The 11,453-nt window shown below is 42.9% G+C and overlaps 1 long non-coding RNA gene across 1 annotated transcript in view; it reads left to right on the top strand.

Annotated features, from left to right (window-relative positions):
- Nucleotides 1-11,453, top strand: part of LOC123743780 (uncharacterized) — a 28,896-nt gene that overhangs the window by 3,814 nt on the left and 13,629 nt on the right. The gene's annotated exons all lie outside the window — the stretch shown is intronic.

The raw sequence follows: 11,453 nt of genomic DNA, 5'->3' as shown, positions 1-11,453 counted from the left end.
TACCGAACCCCACCGACACCATGGGGCACTCTGTTCACAACATTGACATCAGCAAACCACTCGCCCATCAGCAAACTGCTCGCCCAAGGGAGTAGTACATAGCGTTTTCCCAGATCTTCAGTTTCTTGCCAATTTCTCGCATGGAATAGCCTTCATTTCTTAGAACAAGAATAGACTGACGAGTTTCAGAAGAAAGTTCTTTGTTTCTGTCCATTTTGAGCCTGTAATCGAACCCACAAATGCTGATGCTCCAGATACTCAACTCATCTAAAGAAGGACAGTTTTATTGCTTCTTTAATTAGCACAACAGTTTTCAGCTGTGCAAATATAATTGTAAAAGGGTTTTCTAATGATCAATTAGCCTTTTAAAAGTATAAACTTAGATTAGCTAACACAACATGCTATTGGGACACAGGAGTGATGGTTGCTGATAATGGGCCTCTGTACACCTATGTAGATAGTTTCCAGCTACATCATTTACAACATTAACAATGTCTACACTGTATTTCGGATCAATTTGATGTTATTTTAATGGACAAAACATTTGCTTTTCTTTCAAAAACAAGGACATTTCTAAATGAACCCAAACTTTTGAACGGTAGTGTATATCATTGAGTTAATAAAGCCGCATACAAACATGGTCTCTTTTTTGTTTTCTTGAGTAAGGCAGCTCCAAAATGCAGGTTCTTCAGCCCAGCTCAGTGCTTTCTGTGGTGGTGGGGCAAGCAAGAAGAAAATACGTAGCATTGCGCTGTGATTGGCTCAGTGTTCTGTCACTCATGGGGAAACCACGTCACTGCGAAGTCTAAGGGGAGACCTCGAAAATTCTAGCCATTTGGGTGCTGACATAGTTACATTAGAAGTGCCCATCCAAGAAGGCTCAAGGTCATTGGCCACAGATAAGATAACATCAAATCACGTTATATGTACAGTAGCTTTCATCATGAATCAAGTTGACAATCTACTGGCAAATCCTTTTCAATCCTTGTCATATGAAGATAAATAATGAAGAGAAATTATAGATAAAACGTATCGGTGCTCATCGGCCATTGGACGTAAACATTACACAAGTTGGAAATCACAAATTCAACAATGAGTGGTTGGAAGGAAGTGAGCACAGTACAACAAAGTCCAAAAATATATCGTATGCTGCTGCATAAATTATGTAATATGCCAGGGAGATATGTACAGTACCAGTCAAAAGTTTGGACACACCTACTCAATGAAGGGTTTTTCTTTATTTTTACTATTTTCTACATTGTAGAATAATAGTGAAGACATCAAAACTATGAAATAACACATATGGAATCATGTAGTAACCAAAAAAGTGTTAAACAAATCAAAATATATTTGAGATTCTTCAAAGTAGCCACCCTTTGCCTTGATGACAGCTTTGCACACTCTTGGCATTCTCTCAACCAGCTTCACCTGGAATGCTTTTCCAACAGTCTTGAAGGAGTTCCCACATATGCTGAGCACTTGTTGGATGCTTTTCCTTCCCTCTGTGGTCCAACTCAACCCAAACCATCTCAATTGGGTTGAGGTTGGGTGATTGTGGAGGCCAGGTCATCTGATGCAGAACTACATCACTCTCCTTCTTGGTCAAATAGCCCTGACACAGCCTGAAGGTGTGTTGGGTCATTGTCCTGTTGAAAAACAAATTATAGTTCCACTAAGCTCAAACCAAATGGGATGGCGTATCACTGCAGAATGCTGTGGTAGCCATGCTAGTTAAGTGTGCCTTGAATTCTAAATACATCACTGACAGTGTCACTAGCAAATCACCCCCACACCATCACACCTCCTCCTCCATGCTTCACAGTGGGAACCACACATGCAGAGATCATCCGTTCACCTACTCTGCGTCTCACAAAGACACGGCTGATGGAACCAACAATCTCAAATTTGATCTCATCAGCCCAGATTCACGCAGTCACTTCTGAAAAATTGTTGATGTATCTGTTACTTGATCTCTGAAACATTTATTTGGGCTGCAATTTCTGAGGCTGGTAACTCTAATGAACTTATCCTCTGGTAACTCTGGGTCTTCCATTCCTGTGGTGGTCCTCATGAGAGCCAGTTTCATCATAGCGCTTGATGGTTTTTGCAACTGCACTTGAAGAATCTTTGAAGTTCTTGACATTTTCGGGATTGACTGACCTTCATGTCTTAAAGTAATGATGGACTGTCATTTCTCTTTGCTTATTTGAGCTGTTCTTGCCATAATCTGGACTTGGTCTTTTACCAAATAAGGCTATCTTCTGTATACCACCCCTACTTTGTCACAACACAACTGATTGGCTCAAACGCATTAAGAAGGAAATAAATTCCACAAAATATTCCACATTTCAATTTACACACCAGGTGACTAGATCATGAAGCTGGTTGAGAGTTTTTCCAATGCCTCGTAAATAAGGGCACCTAATGGTAGATGAGTAAGAAAATGTAAAAAAGCAGACATTGAATATCCCTTTGAACATGGTAAAGTTATTAATTACACTTTGGATGATGTATCAAAAAACCCAGTCACTACAAATATACAGGTGTCCTTCCTAACGTAGTTGCTCGAGAGGAAGGAAACCCCTCAGGGATTCCACCAACTAGGCCAATGGTATGGTTGAATGGCGGGAATCTGGTTACCGAGATTTACCACCCAAAACCACTCCCTTTTACCGGGATAAATAACTGCGAGAAACCGGTAAATTATAATAAATTATTTATATGAACAGCATGGCGTGAAATGGAACTGTTAAATTATATGCAATGTCTAAATCTGGCTTCTATATGGCCTCTGCTTGATGAATCAACGCTCAGGGTGGGGACAGACCCATCTCAGTATGGAGCGCAGTTCACAATGCATGTAGACCAATCATCTCATCATGGTAACTTTTTTTCTTGTGACAGATAGGCCTAAATTTGCTGCAGCATAGCCTGTACTACAGTAATATAAAGACCGAATGCGCTTCTAATTTACCCATCTCCATCTGACTTTCGGGGATCACCTTGTTTTTTAATTGTAAAGATTGTTTTTATTGCAGCTGCAGAGTTTTAAACAGCCTATCACTTGAATATTGTTGCTTAAAATCAGTGCACACTCTCTCTCTCTCGCAGTCTTTCTCTCTCTCCATCAACTCCATTACAATTACATCCATTTCGTATATAGCCCTATATAAACTCAGCAAAAAAAGAAACGGCCCTTTTTCAGGACCCTGACTTTCAAAAATACTTCGTAAAAATCCAAATAACTTCACAGATCTTCATTGTAAAGGGTTTAAACACTGTTTCCCATGCTTGTTCAATGAACCATAAACAATTAATGAACATGCACCTGTGGAACGGTCGTTAAGACACTAACAGCTTACTGACGGTAGGCAATTAAGGTCACAGTTATGAAAACTTAGGACACTAAAGAGGCCTTTCTACTGACTCTGAAAAAAACACCAAAGGAAAGATGCCCAGGGTCCCTGCTCATTTGCGTGAACGTGCCTTTGGCTTGCTGCAAAGAGGCATGAGGACTGCAGATGAGGCCAGGGCAATAAATTGCAATGACCGTACTGTGAGACGCCTAAGACAGCGCTACAGGGAGACAGGATGGACAGCTGATCATCCTCACAGTGGCAGACCACGTGTAACAACACCTGCACAGGATCGGTACATCTGAATATCACACCTGAGGGACAGGTACGGGATGGCAACAACAACTGCCCATGTTACACCAGGAACGCACAATCCCTCCATCAGTGCTCAGACTGTCCGCAATAGGCTGAGAGAGGCTGGACTGAGGGCTTGTAGGCCTGTTGTAAGGCAGGTCCTCACCAGACAACCGGCAACATTGTCGCCTATGGGCACAAACCCACCGTTGCTGGACCAGACAGGACTAGCAAAAAGTGCTCTTCACTAACGAGTCACGCTTTTGTCTCACCAAGGGTGAAGATCGGATTTGTGTTTATCGTCAATGGAATGAGCGTTACACCGAGGCCTGTACTCTGGAGTGGGATAGATTTGGAGGTGCAGGGTCCGTCATGGTCCGGGGCGGTGTGTCACAGCATCATCGGACTGAGCTTGTTGTCATTGCTGGCAATCTCAACACTGTGCGTTACAGGGAAGACATCCTCCTCCCTCATGTGGTACCCTTCCTGCAGGCTTATCCTGACATGACCCTCCAGCATGACAATGCCACCAGCCATACTGCTCGTTCTGTGCATGATTTCCTGCAAGACAGGAATGTCAGTGTTCTGCCATGACCAGTGAAGAGCCCGGATCTCAATCCCATTGAGCACGTCTGGGACCTGTTGGATCGGAGGGTGAGGGCTTAGGCCATTCCCCCCAGAAATGTCCCCAAACTTGCAGGTGCCTTGGTGGAAGAGTGGGGTAACTTCTCACAGCAAGAACTAGCAAATCTGGTGCAGTCCATGAGGAGGAGATGCACTGTAGTACTTAATGCAGCTGGTGGCCACACCAGATACTGACTGTTACTTTTGATTTTGACCACCCCCCCTTTGTTCAGGGACACATTATTCCATTTTTGTTAGTCACATGTCTGTGGAACTTGTTCAGTTTATGTCTCAGTTGTTGAATCTTGTTATGTTCATACAAATATTTACACATGTTAAGTTTGCTGAAAATAAATGCAGTTGACAGTGAGAGGATGTTTCTTTTTTTGCTGAGTTTATATAAAAATTACAGTGCATTCGGAAAGTATTCAGACCCCTTGACTCTTTCCACATGTTGTTACGTTACAGCCTTATTATAAAATTGATGAAATAAAACAAATTCATCATCAATCTCCACACAATACCCCATAATGACAAGCAAAAACAGGTTTTTAGAAATTTTTGCAAATGTATAGTAAAAAAATAAAAATGTACTTATTTACAGTAGTGTTCAGACCCTTTGCTATGAGACTCGAATTTGAGCTCCAGTGCATCCTGTTTCCATTGATCATCCTTGTGATGTGTCTACAACTTGGTTGGACATGATTTGGAAAGGCAAACACCTGTCTACAGTTTATAAGGTCCCACAGTTGACAGTGCATGTCAGAGCAAAAACCAAGTCATGATGTCGAAGGAACTGTTCGTAGAGCTCCGAGACAGGATTGTGTCGCGGCACAGATCTAGGGAAGGGTACCAAAACATTTATGTAGCATTGAAGGTCCCCACGAACACAATGGCCTCCATCATTCTTAAATGGAAGAAGTTTGGAACTCTTCCTAGAGCTGGCTGCCCGGCTAAACTGAGCAATCGGCGGAGAAAGGCCTTGATCAGGGAGGTGACCAAGAACCTGATGGTCACTCTTCCAGAGCTCTAGAGTTCCTCTGTGGAGATGGGAGAAGCTTCCAGAAGGACAACCATCTCTGCAGCACTCCAACAATCAGGCCTTTATGGTAGATTGGCCAGACGGAACCACTCCTCAGTAAAAAGCACATGCCAGCCCGCTTGGACATTGCCAAAAGGCAGCTAAAGGACTCTCAGACCATGACAAACAAGATTCTCTGGTCTGATGAAACTCTTCGGCCTGAATGCCAAGCGTCACGTCTGGAGGAAACCTGGCACGTTCCCTACAGTGAAGCATAGCGGTGGCAGCATCATGCTCTGGGGTTATTTTTAAGCGGCAATGAATGGGAGACTAGTCAGGATCAAGGGGAAAAATGAACGGAGCAAAGTACAGAGAGATCCTTCATGAAAACCTGCTCCAGAGTGCTCAGTACCTCAGACTGGGGCGAAGGTTCAACTTCCAACAGGACAACAACCCAAAGCACACAGCCAAGACAACGCAGGAGTGGCTTCGGGACAAATTTCTGAATGTCCTTGAGTGGCCCAGCCAGAGCCCGGTCTTGAACCCAATCTAACACCTTTGGAGAGACCTGAAAATAGCTGTGCAGCGACGCTCTCCATCCAACCTGACAGAGCTTGAGAGGATCTGCAGAGAAGAATGGGAGAAACTCCCCAAAAACAGGTGTGCCAAGCTTGTAGCGTCATACCCAAGAAGACTCGAGGCTGTAATCGCTGCCAAAGGTGCTTCAACAAAGTACTGAGTAAAGGGTATGAATACTTATGTAAATGTGATATCTCCGTTTTTTTAAATACATTTGCAAACAGTTTTTGCTTTGTCATTATGGGGTATTGTGTGTAGATTGATGAGGGGGAAAAAACAGTTTAATCCATTTTGGAATAAGGCTGTAACGTAACAAAATGTTTAAAAAGTCAAGGGTTCTAAATGCTTTCCGAATGCACTGTAGACGTCCTTGCCGACCTCTTCCAGGTAATAAATTCAATGCAGTATTTGCCTTATATTTTACTAATTAATGATGGGTTATGCATAATAAGCTTCTAACTTATAGTCTCTGCCTCTGGCCTCTCCTTAAAAAACGCTCCTTAGCGCTTGGAGTCCCATGCAAGAAAAGCTAGACAGGAATAGCTTGCTGGGCATTATTTTTTTGTTGCACAAGCTCTTTTTTGCTGAATGTTAAATACAGCAGCCAATAGAACACACGTGTAGTTTGAAAGAAGAGTGAACACTCGATGGCGGTAGACCATAGCGGTTATTTATTCAAACCCATAACCATTCAATCTTCGTGAAGAGAAGTCATTCGAATGATTAAGATAAGGACAATGAAACATATTTAGTTTAACTGTTGAAAGCGAGGAAGGAATGAAGCAACAATAGAGAAAGAGGAGGTAGGCTAATAACAGTGGAAATATTATGAAAAGTACAGTTGAAGTCAGAAGTTTACATACACTTAGGTTGGAGTTATTAAAAGTCGTTTTTCAACCACTCCACAAATTTCTTGTTAACAAACTATAGTTTTGGCAAGTTCATTAGGACATCTACTTTGTGCATGACACAAGTAATTTTTCCAACAATTGTTTACAGACACATCATTTCACTTATAATTCACTCTATCACAATTCCAGTGGGTCAGAAGTTTACATACATTAAGTTGACTGTGCCTTTAAACAGAAAATTATGTAATGGCTTTAGAAGCTTCTGATAGGCTAATTGACATCATTTGAGTCAATTGGAGGTGTACCTGTGGATGTATTTCAAGGCCTACCTTCAAACTCAGTGCCTCTTTGCTTGACATCATGGGAAAATCAAAAGAAATCAACCAAGACCTCAGAAAAAAATTGTAGACCTCCACAAGTCTGGTTCATCCATGAGAGCAATTTCCAAACGCCTGAAGGTACCATGTTCATCTGTACAAACAATAGTACAGAAGTATAAACACCATGGGACAACGCAGCCGTCATACCGCTCAGGAAGGAGACGCGTTCTGTCTCCTAGATATGAACGTGCTTTGGTGCGAAAAGTGCAAATCAATCCCAGAACAACAGCAAAGGACCTTGTGAAGATGGAAACAGGTACAAAAGTATCTATATCCACAGTAAAACGAGTCCTATATCGACATAACCTGAAAGGACGCTCAGCAAGGAAGAAGCCACTGCTCCAAAACCGCCATAAAAAAGCCAGACTGCGGTTTGCAACTGCACATGGGGGCAAAGATCGTACTTTTTGGAGAAATGTCCTCTGGTCTGATGAAACAAATATAGAACTGTTTGGTCATAATAACCATCGTTATGTTTGGAGGAAAAGGGGGGAGGCCTCCAAGCCGAAGAACACCATCCCAACCATGAAGCACAGGGGTGGCAGCATCATGTTGTGGGGTGCCTTGCTGCAGGAGGGACTGGTGCACTTCACAAAATAGATGGCGTCATGAGGGAGGAAAATTGTGGCTATATTGAAGCAACATCTCAAAACATCAGTCAGGAAGTTAAAGCTTGGTTGCAAATGGGTCTTCCAAATGGACAATGACCCCAAGCATACTTCCAAAGTTGTGGCAAAATGGCTTAAGGACAACAAAGTCAAGGTATTGGAGTGGCCATCACAAAGCCCTGACCTCAATTCTACAGAAAATTTGTGGGCAGAACTGAAAAAGTGTGTGCGAGCAAGGAGGCCAACAAACCTGACTCAGTTACACCAGCTCTGTCAGGAGGAGTGGGCCAAAATTCACCCAACTTATTGTGGGAAGCTTTTGGAAGGCTACCTGAAAAGTTTAACAAAAGTTAACAATTTAAAGGCAATGCTACCAAATACTAATTAAGTGTATGTAAACTTCTGACCCACTGGGAGTTTGATGAAAGAAAAAAAAGCTGAAAGAAATTTCTCTCTACTATTATTCTGACATTTCACATTCTTAAAATAAAGTGATGATCCTAACTGACCTACAACAGGGAATTTTTACTAGGATTAAATGCCAGGAATTGTGAAAAACTGAGTTTAAATGTATTTGGCTAAGGTGTATGTAAACTTCTGACTTCAACTGTATATATGCGTCAGACTACTAATTAGACAAATAGGCCAAAATTAAATTCGCTAGCACCTCTGCTGTCTTCAACCAGGATCTCAGCGATCAATGATTCATTGTCTGCGTCCGTAATGGGTCTGCGGTCAAACGACTACCCCTCATCACTGTCAAACGCTCCCTAAAACACTTCAGCGAGCAGGCCTTTCTAATAGACCTTGCCTGGGTATCCTGGAAGGATATTGACCTCATTCCGTCAGTAGAGGATGCCTGGTTATTCTTTAAAAGTGCTTTCCTCACCATCTTAAATAAGCATGCCCCATTCAAAAAATGTAGAACCAGGAACGGATATAGCCCTTGGTTCACTCCAGACCTGACTGCCCTTGACCAGCACAAAAACATCCTGTGGTGTACTGCATTAGCATCGAATAGCCCGCGCGATATGCAACTTTTCAGGGAAGTTAGGAACCAATATACAAATGTTGTTAGGAAAGCAAATACTAGCTTTTTCAAACAGAAATTTGCATCCTGTAGCACAAACTCCAAAAAGTTCTGGGACACTGTAAAGTCCATGGAGAACAAGAGAACCTCCTCTCAGCTGCCCACTGCACTGAGGCTAGGAAACACTGTCAACACCGATAAATCTATGATAATTGAGAATTTCAATAAGCATTTTTTTATGGCTGGCCATGTTTTCCACCTGGCTACCCCTACCCCGGTCAACAGCCCTGCACCCCCCACAGCAACTTGCCCAAGCCTCCCCCATTTCTACTTCACACAAATCCAGATAGCTGATATTCTGAAAGAGCTGCAAAACCTGGACCCCTACAAATCAGCTAGGCTAGACAATCTGGACACTCGCTTTCTAAAATTATCTGCTGAAATTGTTGCAACCCCCATTTCTAGCCTGTTCAACCTCTCTTTCATATCGTCTGAGATCCCCAAAGATTTGAAAGCTGCCGCGGGAGACACTGTCGACCCAAACTGTTACAGACCTATATCTATCCTACCCTGCCTTTCTAAGGTCTTCGAAAGCCAAGTTAACAAACAGATCACCGACCATTTCGAATCCCACCGTACCTTCTCCGCTATGCAATCTGGTTTCCGAGCTGGTCATGGGTGCACCTCAGCCACGCTCAAGGTCCTAAACGATATCATAACCGCCATCGATAAGAGACAATACTGTGCAGCTGTATTCATCTACCTGGCCAAAGCTTTCGACTCTGTCAATCACCACATTCTTAGCGGCAGACTCAACAGCCTTGGTTTCTCAAATGACTGCCTCGCCTGGTTCACCAACTACTTCACAGACAGAGTTCAGTGTTTCAAATCGGAGGGCCTATTGTCCGGACCTCTGGCATTCTCTATGGGGGTGCCACAGGGTTCAATTCTCGGGCCGACTCTTTTCTCTGTATCCATCAATGATGTCGCTCTTGCTGCTGGTAATTCTCTGATCCACCTATACGCAGACAACACCATTCTGTATACTTCTGGCCCTTCTTTGGACACTGTGTTAACTAACCTCCAGATGAGCTTCAATGCCATACAACTCTCCTTCCGTGACCTCCAACTGCTCTTAAATGCAAGTAAAACTAAATGCATGCTCTTCAACCGATCGCTGCCCACACCTGCCCGCCCGTCCAGCATCACTAGTCTGGACGGTTCTGACTTAGAATATGTGGACAACTACAAATACCTAGGTGTCTGATTAGACTGTAAACTCTCCTTCCAGACTCACATTAAGCATCTCCAATCCAAAATGAAATCTAGAATCGGCTTCCTATTTCGTAACAAAGCATCCTTCACTCATGCTGCCAAACATACCCTCGTAAAACTGACTATCCTACCAATCCTTGACTTCGGCGATGTCATTTACAAAATAGCCTCCAACACTCTACTCAGCAAATTGGATGCAGTCTATCACAGTGCCATCCGTTTTGTCACCAATGCCTCATATACTACCCTCCACTGCGACCTGTATGCTCTCGTTGGCTGGCCCTCGCTTCATATTCGTCGCCAAACCCACTGGCTCCAGGTCCTCTATAAGTCTTTGCTAGGGAAAGCTCCGCCTTATCTCAGCTCACTGGTCACCATAGCAGCACCCACCCATAGAACGCGCTCCAGCAGGTATATTTCACTTGTCACCCCCAAAGCCAATTCCTCCTTTGGCTGCCTTTCCTTCCAGTTCTTTGCTGCCAGTGACTGGAACGAACTGCAAAAATCACTGAAGCTGGAGAGTCATATCTCCCTCACTAACTTTAAGCACCAGCTGTCAGAGCAGCTAACAGATCACTGCACCTATATATAGCCCATCTGTAAATAGCCCATCCAACTACCTCATCCCCATACTGTTATTTATTTTATTTATTTTGCTCCTTTGCACCCCAGTATCTCTACTTGCACACTCACCTTCTGCACATCTATCACGCCGGTGTTTAATTGCTATATTGTAATTATTTAGCCACTATGGCCTATTTATTGCCTTACCTCCCTTATCCTACCTCATTTGCACACACTGTATATAGACTTTTTCTATTGTATTATTGACTGTATGTTTGTTTATTCCATGTGTAACTCTGTTGTTGTTTGTGTCGCAGTGCTTTGCTTTATCTTGTCCAGGTCGCAGTTGTAAATGAGAACTTGTTCTCAACTAGCCTACCTGGTTAAATAAACGTGAAATAAAAATTTCATAAAAATTTGAATTCATGTGATTGGGATCTGGAGAGTGAGCTGCGTTCAGGGGATCTAGGTGTTTGAGAGTGTGGGCTGGAAAGTGAGCTGCGTTCAGGGGATCTACGTGTTTGAGGGTGAGTTGGAAGCAGACGTTACATTGGGTTCATTAAATGTTGTTAACGTAGGGCTCATGAAATGTTTTTAATATAGGGCTCATCAGGCTACGGTAGTATCAGGTTTGAAATTTTCATGATGATCAAAGCTCAAATCCAGACATTTATATGCATTATAATGCTTTTGAATGACACTTACTGTTTTGTCGGGAAATACCGGGTTACCCGGGGAAAAAAGTGATTTATTCTCGGCATGGAACATTTGTAAAATACCAGAGAAATATTCAACCCTAGCCAATGGTGACTTTAAAACAGTTACAGAGTTGAATGCCTGTATTAGGAGAAAACTGAGGATGGATCAACAA

This window comes from Salmo salar, chromosome ssa07 (genome assembly GCF_905237065.1).
Source record: "Salmo salar chromosome ssa07, Ssal_v3.1, whole genome shotgun sequence".
Classification (NCBI taxonomy): domain Eukaryota; kingdom Metazoa; phylum Chordata; class Actinopteri; order Salmoniformes; family Salmonidae; genus Salmo; species Salmo salar.
This window is presented reverse-complemented; position numbering and strand designations above follow the sequence as displayed.